The following is a 15,919-nucleotide window of genomic DNA, read 5'->3' as shown; positions in this document are numbered from 1 at the left end:
CGCCTCATTTTTCCTCTGATCAACATGTTCAACTTGATAACCTTTGAAATGACCAGCAATACCATCAACCGCCCGGCGATAAGCCGCCATGAGTGGGTCTCTGGAATCCCAAGTTCTTGAGACTTGCTGAGAAACCAGATCTGAATCGCCAAAACACCTGAACCAACTTAGGTTCATCTCTTTGGCCATCCGAAGACCATGGAGTAAGGCCTCATATTCAGCTGCACTATTAGTACAAGGAAACACCAGCCTTAAGACATAACAAAACTTATCACCTCGCGGGGAAGTCAAAATAACTCCAGCTCCCGAGCCTTCCAACTGCCTGGATCCATCGAAATGAATAGTCCAATACATATTATCAGGCTTTTCCTCAGGCATCTGCAACTCTGTCCAGTCATTGATGAAATTCACAACTGCTTGAGACTTGATGGTTGTCCGAGGCATATACTTCAAGCCATGTTGTCCAATCTCAATGGCCCACTTGGCCACCCGGCATGTAGCTTCTCTGTTTTGAATAATATCCCCTAGAGGAGCAGAACTGACCACGGTGATGGAATGACCAAGGAAATAATGCTTCAACTTGCGACCAGAATTCTGCTGATGAGGACTCTATCATTGGTTTGGCTGCTCCTTTTGGTTGTCAAGTGGGTAAAATGCCCTTCACTTATCTTGGCCTGCCTGTTGGTACTACCAGGCCTAAAATGGTGGATTTTATACCACTTGTTAACTGTATGGAAAGAAGGATGACAGCCAGTTCTTCCTTTCTGAATCAAGCGGAAAGGCTTCAATTCCTGAATTCTGCTCTGTCTTCCTTGCCCATCTTTTATCTTGGTAGCTTGCTTGCTCCTACAGGAATATTAAAGCAATTCGAGAGAATTCAGAGGCAGTGTCTATGCAGAAAGCACAGGGATGAGCCTTCACCATCCTTGGCAGCTTGGGACCTCATTTGTAGGCCTAAAAATAAAGGTGGGCTGGGAATTTTGAATTTGGGTGTTCAGAACATGGCTCTATTGCTCAAACATTTGCACAAATTGTTAAATAGAGTTGACCTACCATGGGTCTCTCTTATTTGGGACACATACTATCACTCTTCTGTTCCTCAGGGGACTGACATTTGTGGTTCCTTTTGGTGGAAGGATATCTGGAAGTTGTTGGCTCATTACAGGAACACAACTTGGATTCAAGTCAACTCTGGGAACTCTGCTCTGTTTTGGTCTGATAAGTGGAAGATTGGGGATTCAGTTGCACCTTTGTAATTAAGGTTCTCTAGGCTCTTCTCTTATGTGAAAGATCCATGGATCATAGTCTATGAGGCCTTCCAGTCGTAGGATATGATTAATATGTTCCATTTACCTCTATCTGCTCAGGCATATCAGGAGTTTTTGACTGTACAAGATCTTATGGTCTCCTGTAGTAGAGAAGTGGAGCAAAAGGACACTTGGTTCTGGCAGGGGACATGTAATGCATTCAAGCACAAGTTGTTCTACTCTTTCATGCATTCTAACATGTCTTTTAACCCTCTTCTTCTCTGGATATGGAAATCCTCCTGCACAATGAAAATCAAAGTGTTTGCCTGGATGTTAATCATGGACAGGCTCAATACCAAGGATATGGTGGAAAGAAGACATTGGCATCTTGATGATGGGGTTAACTGCCTTCTTTGTCCCTTGAGGACTAGAGAGACCAGAAACCACCTATTCTTTGAATGTAACTTCAGTGTGAGAATATGGAACTATCTGCAAATTACATGGTCACCTGGGGATGACATGTTGTAACGCCCACGATGCGGCTATATCTCCCACTTGTCGAGGCACGACTTAGAGGCATAACCGCATTGTGGTTTTGTCGCAAGAAGGGTCATCTTCACACAATCCCATGTAATGAACAAGAATGGGATAACGAGAGTTGGCTTACAATCGCCACTTCACACAATACATAAATATAATTCATACATCATCCAAAATCCACACATAGACCGACTACGGTCAAATCCAAATGAAAATAAGATAACCCCAAATGCTAGATCCCCGATCGTTCCAACTGGGCTCCACTACTGATCATCAGGAAAAGACACATAGTAACGACAACGTTCCTCATCGAACTCCCACTTGAGCTCGGTTACGTCATCTGCACTAGCATCGTCGGCACCTGCAACTGTTTGGTAGAATCTGTGAGTCACGAGGACTCAGCAATCTCACACCCGCGAGATCAAGACTATTTAAGCTTATAGGAAAGGATGGTGTAATGAGGTGGAGCTGCAGCAAGCACTAAGCATATATGGTGGCTAACATATGCAAATGAGAGTGAGAAGAGAAGCAACGCAATGGTCGAGAAGCTAGAAAAGATCAAGAAGTGATCCTGAAACTACTTACGTTCATGCATAACTCAAACCGTGTTCACTTCCCGGACTCCGCACGGCTACACACACGGTTGATATTTTTTAATTAAGTCAAGTGACAAGTTCTCTACAACCGGACATTAACAAATTCCCATCTGCCTCATAACCGCGGGCACGGCTTTCGAAAGATAATACCCTGCAGGGGTGTCCCAACTTAGCCCATTATAAGCTCTCACGGTCAACGAAGGATAAACCTTCTCCCAGGAAGACCTGATCAGTCTCGGAATCCCGGTTTACAAGACATTTCGACAATGGTAAAACAAGACCAGCAAAGCCGCCCGAATGTGCCGACAAATCCCGATAGGAGCTGTGCATATCTCGTTCTCAGGGCACACCGGATGAGCAGTCCGTACAACTAAAACCAGGCCTCAAGTTTCCCCGAGGTGGCGCTGCAAAGGGCTATAGTTTGGACCAGCACTCAGAGGAACACTGGCCCGGGGGTTTAAATAAAAATGACCCTCGGGCTCGCGAAAACCCAAGGGAAAGGGCTTAGGTGGCAAATGGTAAAACCAAAGTTGGGCCTTGCTGGAGGAGTTTTATTCAAGGCGAACTGTCAAGGGGGTCCCATAAATCACCCAACCGCGTAAGGAACGCAATCTCAAGGAACATAATCCCGGTATGACGGAAACTAGGGCAGCAAGAGTGGAACAAAACACCAGGCATAAGGCCGATCCTTCCACCCTTTACCAGATATATAGATGCATTAATTAAATAAGAGATATTGTGATATTCCAAAATATCCATGTTCCAACATGGAACAAACTTCAACTTCACCTGCAACTAGCAACGCTATAAGAAGGGCTGAGCAAAAGCGGTAATTTAGCCAAACAACGGTTTGCTAGGAAAGCATGGTTAGAGGCTGACATGGAAATATGGGAGGCATGATATAGCAAGTGGTAGGTAGCGCAGCATGGGAATAGAGCGAACAACTAGCAAAGCAATGATAGAAGTGATTTCGAGGGTATGGTCATCTTGCCTGCAAGGTTCTCAGAGTTGTCGAAAGCTTGATCCTCGTAAGCGTACTCAACAGGTTCCTCGTTCACAAACTCATCTCCCGGCACTACCCAAACAAGAACACAAGCAACGGAACCACAATTAATCACGGGAAAAACACAAGCAACATGATGCAAAACATGTATGATATGCGAGATGTGGTATGCGTGCTCCGGAAGAAAAATGATGAACAAGGAAGTAACTTGGCAAACCAGGTATGCCACTGGAAAGTTGAGATGATTTCTGTCGAAATCGATATAAAGATCACCGGAAACGGATGCACGGTTTGCAAATGGCAAGCAAAACAAGAATGGCACGAATCTGTGATTAACAGCATCATAGCACTTAGAATGCAACAAGTAACTAAGCTACAAACTCCAACATAGCAACAAAGCATATGGCGGTAATCTAAAGGAGATGCTTGACAAAAGATGAACACTGAGCTACGGCTATATCACAGCATAACAGGTTCAAACAAGCATGGCAAAAGTGCAAAAGATATCTTGTTCACAGACTTTGTGAAATTACTGGACATGCCTGAAACAGCATCAGGTAGCAATGTTCAGAGCAAGCAATCAACATGCTACAGGAACTTAACATGGCAAAAAAAGGTATGGCAATAATCTACTAAAAGCATATGAAAAAAGTCCCTTACTGACCGTAAGCCAAAAAGGATCAGAAGATGTGATGGCAACCATGTAAACATAGCAAGTTTCGTTAACAGGTTTAAGAGTGCAGAAAACAGAGCATGGCAGAAACAGACATTATGAGGGCATCTTTGTGAGCTTGATGCACTCACCACAAAGCAATGCATGACAAAACAAGCATACCTACAGCAATATGGCATGTTTATGAAGCTATCAATGGCAAGAGCAAGTTCATAGCATGTATGAAACAACTACAACAACCTTGGCAGTATTGAATAACATGTAAACAATCTACCAGGAATATTTTATAGCAAAAGTAGAGCAAGATTGAGTCATGCTACGATGCTCCATAATTGCAAACAGAGAAATGAATGGATAGAGAATAACAATATCTACGAAATATCCTTACTTAACATCTCCCAAAGCAGCATGGATCTCTCTGTAGCCACATGTATACATAGCAATAAAATAACAGCAGGCACAGACTTAGTAAAATTACCGTCCGTGAAATCAGAAACATCACGAAGCCTAGTTTGCATGCTTGTGCTAGTCACCACAGAGATCACAAAAATACATGGCATACGCCTCTGTAAAAACGGTATGGCATACATCAAAACACATGTAGAACTCATGCCCATAAGATGCACACATCAATAGCAACAAAAATAACAAATCACCAACATCTGATAAGTAACAGCAGATCACAGCAACTAGCACTCTTGCACCAGAGATTTGGGCATCAAGATGAACTCAAATGAACATGGTGCAATGAAACAAAATGAAGAGCATCACGAGACGAACATTTTGATATATTACACGCATGGAACGGAGCTATATGCAAAGAGTTATGATGCGATGAACATGGGCATATAATGCAAATATTACGGGACTTGGAATATTTTCGGGGGAGAAGTCAACCTCCCAGTTAGATCTAGGGTTCGGGCGCTCTAGGTCGCCGGAGTGCTGCTCGAGGTCGCCGGAGTGCTGCTCTAGGGCACCGAGGGCGGCGGCGTGGCGCCGGGGCGATGCGGCGGCGGCGGTTCTCCGGCGGCGGAGCGAGCAGCCGGAGGAGGCGACGGGAGGCGCGGCGAGGCGGCGGGAGGCGCGGGGGACGGGGGCCCGAGGAGCGGCGCGGGAGGAGCGGGCCGGGAGGGCCCGACACGGGCGTCACGGGCTCGCGCGGTCGGCGACGAAGTGGGGCTCAGCCCGGGCGACGTGGCACGCCGTGAGTGGCTGCGGCCGGCGGCGGAATTCGTCCGGCCATAGACGGACGTGTCCGGCCGCGGCGGGGTGATTTGCTAGAGTTTGATTTGTGAATAATTTCGGAGGGGGGAGGAGTTTTATAGGTAGAGGGAGCTAGGAGAATCCAAATGGAGTGTGGTTTTCGCCCACACGATCGTGATCGAACGACCTAGAGCATGGAAGTGACTTAAATGGGTTTTTGGGCTGTTTGGAGGGGGGGTTTGCTGCAACACACAAAAGGACATTGTGGTTACCCGGTTAACTGTTGGAGTATCAAACGACCTCCAAATGGCACGAAACTTGACGGGTGGTCTACTGGTGGTATACCGAGGCCACTTGGCAAGCCTCGGTCCATTCCAAGAACGTTTAACACCCGCTCACAAAAGGAAAAAAAGGAGGGGTGTGCCGGAGGAGGTGGGAGTGTCGGATTGCAAAATGGACAACGGGGAAAAAGCTCGGATGCATGAGACAAACACGTATGCAAATGCGATGCACTTGATGACATGATATGAAATGCATGACATGAACAAAATGCAAAACGAAAACGAAACCCAACCACGGAGGGAATATCATAACACATAGCCGAAAATGGCAAGAGTTGGAGTTACAAATATGGAAAGTTACATCCGGGGTGTTACAACACTCCACCACTACGAGAGGATCTCGTCCCGAGATCTAGGACTGAAAGAACTCCGGATATTCGGAATGGAGATGGTCCTCGCGTTCCCAGGTGGCTTCTCGGTCGGAATGGTGCGACCACTTCACTTTCAGGAATATGATTGACTTGTTGCGAGTCTTGCGCTCAGTTTCTTCAAGATTAGCAACGGGGTGCTCATGATAAGACAGATCTTCTTGGAGGTCAATCTCTTCGAAGTTGATGGTGCGCTCAGGAACACGTGGAACACATCGTGCTCGTTCGCGAAGTTGGAAGGAAGCTCAAGTTGATAGGCGAGGTCGCCTCTTTTGCCAATGATCTTGAAAGGACCCACGTATCTAGGGGCAAGCTTCCCTTTGATACCGAAGTGACGAGTGCCTTTCATTGGAGAGACGCGGAGGTCGACATGGTCTCCGATCTCGAAAACCACATCACGGTGCTTGTTATCGTAGTAACTCTTCTGGCGCGATTGCACGGCTTTGAGATTTTCACGGATGACTTTACACATCTCTTCAGCCTCTGTGATTAAGTCATTGCCAAGAAGTTGGCGTTCACCAGTCTCTGACCAATTGAGAGGAGTACGACACTTTCTGCCATAGAGAATCTCGAATGGGGCCTTGCCCGAACTTGCTTGGAAGCTGTTGTTGTAGGAGAATTCGGCATATGGAAGACAATCTTCCCACTTCATGCCAAAGGAAATGACACAAGCATTGAGCATACCTTCAAGAATTTGATTGACTCGCTCGACTTGGCCACTAGTTTGAGGATGGAAAGCTGTGCTGAAGCGAATGTTGGTGCCCATGGCCTTCTGGAAGGAGTCCCAGAACTTAGAAGTGAAGATGCTTCCATGATCTGAAGAAATCAATTGTGGAATGACATGCAAGGAGACAATCCTAGAGGTGTATAGCTCTGCCAACTGAGCTGCAGTGATGGATTCTTTGATTGGAAGGAAATGAGCCACTTTACAAAGCTTGTCGATGACAACGAAGATAGCATCATTTCCACGCTTGGACTTTGGAAATCCAGGCACGAAGTCCATTTCGATATGATCAAACTTCCATTCTGGGATAGCAAGAGGTTGGAGGAGACCAGCTGGTCGTTGGTGTTCTGCTTTCACCCTTCGACAGACATCACATTCATTCACGAATTGAGCGATTTCTCGCTTCATTCGAGTCCACCAATAAGACTACTTGAGGTCATGGTACATCTTCGTACTTCCAGGATGAATGGAAAGAAGAGAATTGTGCGCCTCGTTTATAATGACTTTCCTTAGATCACCTTTAGGAACCACAATCCAGTCCTCAAAGAATAAAGTGTCTCTGTCATCAATGCGATAGCACTTGTATTTGGAAAGACCCTTGTCGATACCACGTTTCACCTTCTTCACCATGGTATCCAGGAGTTGTGCCTCACGAATTTTATCTTCCAAAGTAGGAGAGACTATGAGGTTGGCAAGAAAGCCTTGAGGAACAACTTGCAGATTCAGCTTGCGGAAAGCTTCACAAAGATCCGGTTGGAATGGCTTGAGGATTAAGCTGTTGCAATAAGCCTTCCTGCTCAAAGCATCTGCAATGACATTGGCTTTGCCTGGAGTATATTCAATACTCGGATTGTACTCTTGAATCACTTCGACCCATCGAGTTTGCCTGAGGTTGAGGTTGGGCTGAGTGAAGATGTACTTGACACTCTTGTGATCGGTGAATATGTCCACTTTTCTTCCCAACAAGAGATGTCTCCATGTGATTAATGCATGGACAACTGCCGCCAACTCAAGGTCGTGAGTGGGGTAGTTCTTTTCGTTGGGCTTCAACTGACGAGAGGTATAGGCCACAACGTTCTTCTCTTGCATTAACACAGCATCGAGACCTTGAAGAGAAGCATCACAGAAAACTTCGAATGACATGGATTCGTCAGGAGGAGTTAAGACAAGAGCTGTGACGAGTTTCTCTTTGAGAGTGTTGAAAGCAACGTCACACTCAGGAGACCAGACATACTTAACATGCTTCTGGAGGAGGTTGGAAAGAGGCTTTGTAATCTTAGAGAAATTCTCAACGAATCATCGGCAATAGCTTGCAAGACCAAGAAAACTACGGAGCTGCTTGACATTCTGAGGAGGTTCCCAATTCACAATTGCAGACACCTTCTCGGGATTAATAGCGATGCCCTTGGCAGAGATGATATGACCAAGGTAAAGAACTTCATCGACCCAAAACTCACATTTGGAAAACTTCGCACAGAATTGATACTCTCTGAGCTTGTCGAGCACCAATCGCAAATGTTTGGCATGATCCTTCTTATTCTTGGAGAAGACCAAGATATCATCGAGATACACCAGGACGAATTCATTGGTATAGGGGTTGAAGATGAAATTCATCATCCGAGAGAATGTTGGAGGAGCATTGACAAGGCCGAAAGACATGACAGTATATTCATAAGAACCAAAGCTTGTTCTGAATGCTGTCTTGGGAATATCCTCTTCACGAATGCGAATATGATGATAACCCATCCGAAGGTCAAGCTTGGAGAATACTTTAGCACCTTTGAGTTGCTCGAATAGCTCATTGATGTTGGGAAGTGGATACTTGTTCTTGATTGTCTTCTTGTTCAATGGACGGTAGTCGACACAAAGTCGGTCCGTGCCATCCTTCTTCTGGACAAAAAGAACACCACAACCCCATGGAGATGAACTCGGTCTGATCAAACCCAGAAGCTCTTGTTAATCGAGCTGTTTCTTCAATTCCTTCAGCTCCTTGGGTCCAAGCTTGTATGGACGCTTGCAAACGGGTTCAGTGCCAGGCTCAAGATCGATAACGAACTCAACTGGCCGGTGAGGAGGCATACCCGGAAGCTCTTCTGGAAAGACATCTTGGTACTCACAAACGACTGGAATCTGAGAGATGGCATTCAACTCGCCCTTCTCATTGAGAGAAAACAACCGAATGGTTTCATCACGAGCGGCATAAATGATAACATCCTCAGAAGAGTGTGTCAATTGAATTTCCCTGGCAGCACAATCAAGTTGAGCCTTGTGCTTAGAAAGCCAGTCCATCCCGAGAATTAGATCAATATCCGAGTCACCAAGAACAATTGGTTTGGCCAGAAATTTATAGTCGCCCATCTTGATAACGGAATCCCGAACGAATACTCGAGAAGTCATTTGTCGAGCCGGGGAAACAATAGACAAAGGACTCGACAATACTTCAGTAACCAGATCATGCATAGCCACAAAAGGTCTTGAAATGAAAGAATGCGATGCACCAGTATCAAATAAGACTTTTGCAGGAATATCATTAACTGAGAGATTACCCATTATCACATCAGTAGATTCCTTCGCTTGAGCTGCATTCATCATGTTCACCTTTGCAGACTTGGGATTATGCTTGACCACTGTATTGCTAGAAGATCTCACAGGAGGAGGAGGCGGAAGACGCCTTTGGTTGAAGCACTTGTTAGCATAGTGACCTTTCTGCTGACACTTGTTGCAAGTCACCTCTGAGAGTGGACGATGATAAGGAGCATTGGACTTTGGAGCTTGATTCTGAGACTTGTTCTGATAGCCAGAGTTGGAAGAGCGGGAAGATCCATGGCCACCTTTGTTCTTCTGCTGGTAAGGCTAACGAAATGGAGGAGGAGGAGGCAACCAGAACTTCTGTTGCTTAGCACCCACTAGTGAGGAAGAAGAAGACTGAACTGCGTCCCTGACTCTCTTCTTAGAAGCCGCACACTTGAGCTGAGCAGCCTCTTGCTTCAGTGCCATATTATAGAATTGATCAAACTGAGTAGGCTCAACAAGAACGAGAGCTAACTGCAGATCCTCTCTAAGGCCACCTCTGAAGTGATAGATCATGCTGTTTTCATCAGGAACGTCTTGTTTAGCAAAGCGAGCAAGTTTCTGAAACTGGATGTTGTATTGATACACGGACATGCTGCCTTGCTTGAGATTGCGGAACTCCTCACGCTTGCTCTCAACAACACTTTGTGGAATGTGGTGAGCTTTGAAGTCTCGAGGGAAATCATCCCAGGTAATCACACGACCTCCTCTGGAATCTTTGTACTGTTGATACCAATCAGCAGCTTGGTCCTTGAGCTGAAAAGAAGCGAACTTGACATAGTCCTCAGGCCTGACATTGCTACATTCAAAATGCTTGTTGATGTCCACGAGCCAATCATCGGCATCTGTGGCCTCGGCACAGTAGCTGAAAGACTTGGGCTGATTTGCGATAAACTAGTTGAGGGTAGCGAAGTGAGGCTGATTGTTGCCTTGGCCTTGATTTCCTTGATTGCCTTTCCCTTGGGTGCGCTCTTGCAAGAGTAGCAGAATCATCTGAGCATTGGCGTTGGTGGCTGCCATGATAGCTTGCCATGCCTCCGGAGGCGGAGGTGGAGGCGGAGGGTTTGCCTGACTCCCTTCATTGTGTTCCGGATTCTGACGCGTTGGCGGAGCCATCCTGAAGAGGGTGACATCCGTTAGCATCTTGATAGACAAATAGTCAAGTTGAATCAACGAATAGAAGTTGCAACATATAGTCTTCACAATAAACATTCGAACGAGGATGAACAAATGAATTCCATAGTAAATCATCACACTTCCATTAAGTTGAGAAGCCACTTAGAAAAAGGTATGGAATCAACATTTGACTTCGAACCAACTCGAATACCACAATTCAAAACAAAACAAAGTACTGGCTTGCAGAATAAGCCGGAACAAACATATGATAGAGATTTCGTCCGAAGTTTTCGTGGTGGGGCCCACACGGGCTCGATCGTACAGCACCATCATGTACAAGGCAGTGCACATGACATACGAAGCGTCCCCGAGTCGGCATAGCCAAGGACTCTTTAAGACACTACGAGACCACTGTAAAACCAGCCGTGGAAACGCGGACCACTAGACGTCGAACCCCAATCTCATATCATGCGTCTGTCGGAAAGATATCCTAGGAGCTACTTGAATTCCCACTTATAAACTCCCGAAACTTTCTGGTTATGCAATCTGGTGTTGGGGATACAGGGGACACAAAATATATCACCCAAACTAGCAATCCCTAGATCTAGCTGTATCCATCCGTCAACACATAACCAAGAAACCTTCAGAAATCATGTACCTCAACCTTCGAAAAGCATCCATTATACGAGTTACGGCAATACTCCCGAACTCCCGCCCCAGTACTAGGTGGCGTCGAGGTGATCTCACCAACAACTGCATAGAAGAGATTTCGATGTCGGCGGAACTCAGGTATTCCAGAACGGCAACGATAAAATTGTGACGACAACACCTCGGAGCTCAACTCCCCGGGACACTGCCACAACCCCTAAATGTCAGGAGGAACCAAGAACAATGTTCTCGTCACAATACCATCGGAACGATTCTAAGATACCCGCGTGATCCTAAAAAAAATTTAGTGAAATTTGAGGAGAGAAGAGTCAAAACTTCTATGTCAGGAGGCCTCACCAGAGCGACGAAGGGACTGAGGAGTAAAAAGAATCCTACTCTCCGATATATATAATCCTAAGACTCAAAACATTTTGTTCTAGACTCAACAACGCCAGCAATTCCATCAAGCAGGGGGCTCCTAAGTCGGGGATGGCTCTGATTACCAACTTGTAACGCCCACAATGCGGCTATATCTCCCACGTGTCGAGGCACGACTTAGAGGCATAACCGAATTGTGGTTTTGTCGCAAGAAGGGTCAGCTTCACACAATCCCATGTAATGAACAAGAATGGGATAACGAGAGTTGGCTTACAATCGCCACTTCACACAATACATAAATATAATTCAGACATCATCCAAAATCCACACATAGACCGACTACGGTCAAATCCAAATGAAAATAAGATAACCCCAAATGCTAGATCCCCGATCGTCCCAACTGGGCTCCACTAGTGATCATCAGGAAAAGACACATAGTAACGACCACGTTCCTCATCGAACTCCCACTTGAGCTCGGTTGCGTCATCTGCACTGGCATCGTCGGCACCTGCAACTGTTTGGTAGAATCTGTGAGTCACGAGGACTCAGCAATCTCACACCCGCGAGATCAAGACTATTTAAGCTTATAGGAAAGGATGGTGTAATGAGGTGGAGCTGCAACAAGCACTAAGCATATATGGTGGCTAACATACGCAAATGAGACTGAGAAGAGAAGCAACGCAATGGTCGAGAAGCTAGAAAAGATCAAGAAGTGATCCTGAAACTACTTACGTTCATGCATAACTCAAACCGTGTTCACTTCCCGGACTCCGCCGAGAAGAGACCAACACGGCTACACACACGGTTGATGTATTTTAATTAAGTCAAGTGACAAGTTCTCTACAACCGGACATTAACAAATTCCCATCTGCCTCATAACCGCGGGCACGGCTTTCGAAAGATAATACCCTGCAGAGGTGTCCCAACTTAGCCCATTATAAGCTCTCATGATCAACGAAGGATAAACCTTCTCCCAGGAAGACCCGATCAGTCTCGGAATCCCGGTTTACAAGATATTTCGACAATGGTAAAACAAGACCAGCAAAGCCGCCCGAATGTGCCGACAAATCCCGATAGGAGCTGCACATATCTCGTTCTCAGGGCACACCGGATGAGCAGTCCGTACAACTAAAACCAGGCCTCAAGTTTCCCCGAGGTGGCGCTGCAAAGGGCTCTAGTTTGGACCAGCACTCAGAGGAACACTGCCCGGGGGTTTAAATAAAGATGACCCTCGGGCTCGCGAAAACCCAAGGGAAAAGGTTTAGGTGGCAAATGGTAAAACCAAATTTGGGCCTTGCTGGAGGAGTTTTATTCAAGGCGAACTGTCAAGGGGGTCCCATAAATCACCCAACCGCGTAAGGAACGCAAACTCAAGGAACATAATCCCGGTATGATGGAAACTAGGGCGGCAAGAGTGGAACAAAACACCAGGCATAAAGCCGAGCCTTCCACCCTTTACCAGATATATAGATGCATTAATTAAATAAGAGATATTGTGATATTCAAAAATATCCATGTTCCAACATGGAACAAACTTCAACTTCACCTGCAACTAGCAACGCTATAAGAAGGGCTGAGCAAAAGCGGTAACTTAGCCAAACAACGGTTTGCTAGGAAAGCATGGTTAGAGGCTGACATGGAAATATGGGAGGCATGATATAGCAAGTGGTAGGTAGCGCAGCATGGCAATAGAGCGAACAACTAGCAAAGCAAAGATAGAAGTGATTTCGAGGGTATGGTCATCTTGCCTGCAAGGTTCTCAGAGTTGTCGAAAGCTTGATCCTCGTAAGCGTACTCAACAGGTTCCTCGTTCACGAACTCGTCTCCCGGCACAACCCAAACAAGAACACAAGCAACGGAACCACAATCAATCACGGGAAAAGCACAAGCAACATGATGCAAAACATGTATGATATGCGAGATGTGGTATGCGATGCGTATGCGTGCTCCGGAAGAAAAATGATGAACAAGGCAGTAACTTGGCAAACCAAGTATGCCACTGGAAAGGTGAGATGATTTCGGTCGAAATCGATATAAAGATCACCGGAAATGGATGCACGGTTTGCAAATGGCAAGCAATACAAGAATGACACGAATATGTGATTAACAGCATGATAGCACTTAGAATGCAACAAGTAACTATGCTACAACACTCTAACATAGCAACAAAGCATATGGCAGCAATATACAGGAGATGCTTGACAAAAGATGAACACTGAGCTACGGCTAGATCACAGCATAACAGGTTCAAACAAGCATGGCAAAAGTGCAAAAGATATCAGGTTCACTGGACATGCCTGAAACAGAATCAGGTAGCAATGTTCAGTACAAGCAATCAACATGCTACAGGAACTTAACATGGCGAAACAAGCTATGTAAATAATCTACTAAACGCATATGAAAAAAATCCCTTAGTGATCATAAGCCAAAAAGGATCAGAAGATATGAAGGCAACCATGTAAACATAGCAAGTTTCGTTAACAGGTTTCAGACACTGCAGAAAACAGAGCATGGCAGAAACAGACATTATGAGGGCATCTTTGTGAGCTTGATGCACTCACCACAAAGCAATGCATGACAAAACAAGCATACCTACAGCAAGATGGCATGTTTATGAAGCTATCCATGGCAAGAGCAAGTTCATAGCATGTATGAAACAACTACAACAACCTTGGCAAAATTTAATAACACGTAAACAATCTGCCAGGAACATTTGATAGCAAACGTAGATTAAGATTGAGTCATGCTAGTGTCCTTCATAATTGCAAACAGAGGCATGAATGGATAGATCATAACTATATCTACGAAACATCCTTACTGAACATCTCCAAAAGGAGCATGGATCTCTCTGTAGCCACATGGATACATAGCAAGAAAATAACAGCAGGCACAGACAGTAAAATTACGAAGTCCCTGAAATCAGAAACATCACGAAGCCTAGTTTGCATGCTTGTGCTAGTCACCACAGAGATCACAAAAATACATGGCATACGCCTCTGTAAAGATTGCATGGCATACATCAAAACACATGTAGAACTCATGCCCATAAGATGCACACATCAATAGCAACAAAAATAACAAATCACGAAGATCTGATAAGTAACAGCAGATCACAGCAACTAGCACTCTTGCACCAGAGATTTGGGCATCAAGATGAACACAAATGAACATGGTGCAATGGAACAAAATGAAGAGCATCACGAGACGAACATTTCGATATATTACATGCACGAAACGGAGCTATATGCAGTGAGTTATAATGCGATGAACATGGGCATATAATGCAAATATTACGGGACTTGGAATATTTTCGGGGGAGAAGAAGTCAACCTCCCAGTCAGATCTAGGGTTCGGGGCGCTCTAGGTCGCCGGAGTGCTGCTCGAGGTCGCCGGCGTGGAGAGCAGGAAGAAGGGGTCGGCGGCGCGGGCGACCGGACGACGGCGGCGGGGGTCAGCGAGGCGGCGGGGTGCGGCGCGGGAGGCGCGGGCGACGGGGGCCCGAGCGGCGGCGCGGGAGGAGCGGGCTGGGAGGGCCCAACGCGGGCCTCGCGGGCTCGCGCGGTCGGCGGCGAAGTGGGGCTCAGCCCGGGTGACATGGCGCGCCATGAGTGGCTGCGGCCGGCGGTGGAATTCGTCCGGCCGTAGACCGACGTGTCCGGCCGCGGCGGGGTGGTTTGCTAGGGTTTGATTTGTGAATAATTTCGGAGGGGGGAGGAGTTTTATAGGTAGAGGGAGCTAGAAGACTCCAAATGGAATGCGGTTTTCGCCCACACGATCGTGATCGAACGACCTAGAGCATGGAAGTGACTTAGATGGGTTTTTGGGCTATTTGGAGGGGGTTTGCTGCAACACACAAAAGGACTTTGTGGTTACCCCGTTAACCGTTGGAGTATCAAACGACCTCCAAATGGCACGAAACTTGACAGGTGGTCTACCGGTGGTATACCGAGGCCACTTGGCAAGCCTCGGCCCATTTTGAGAACGTTTAACACCCGCTCACGAAAGGAAAACAAGAGGGGTGCGTCGGAGGAGGTGGGAGTGTCGGATTGCAAAACGGACAACGGGGAAAAAGCTCGGATGCATGAGACGAACACGTATGCAAATGAGATGCACTTGATGACATGATATGAAATGCATGACATGAACAAAATGCAAAACGAAACCCAACCACAGAGGGAATATCATAACACATAGCCGAAAATGGCAAGAGTTGGAGTTACAAATATGGAAAGTTACATCCGGGGTGTTACACATGTCTACTATTGTTATGCAAGCTAAACAGGATTTTGCTCAGCCTTTTTTTACTGAAGTTGTTTTTGTTGCTTGCTGGAACATCTGGATAATCAGGAATGCAAGAGTGTTCAGGCATGAGAGGCAGAGTTTTAATAAATGGAGAAGTGCATTTATCCATGATATTACACTCATGCAGCACAGAGTCAAGGCTAGATACAAGGAGGACCTCCTAAAGTGGATTTCATTCTTAGCCCCTTGAGGTTCTTTTTGTTTTACTA

The sequence above is a fragment of the Aegilops tauschii genome, chromosome 4, assembly GCF_002575655.3.
Source record: "Aegilops tauschii subsp. strangulata cultivar AL8/78 chromosome 4, Aet v6.0, whole genome shotgun sequence".
In the NCBI taxonomy this organism is placed as follows: domain Eukaryota; kingdom Viridiplantae; phylum Streptophyta; class Magnoliopsida; order Poales; family Poaceae; genus Aegilops; species Aegilops tauschii.
Note: the sequence above shows the minus strand (reverse complement) of the source record.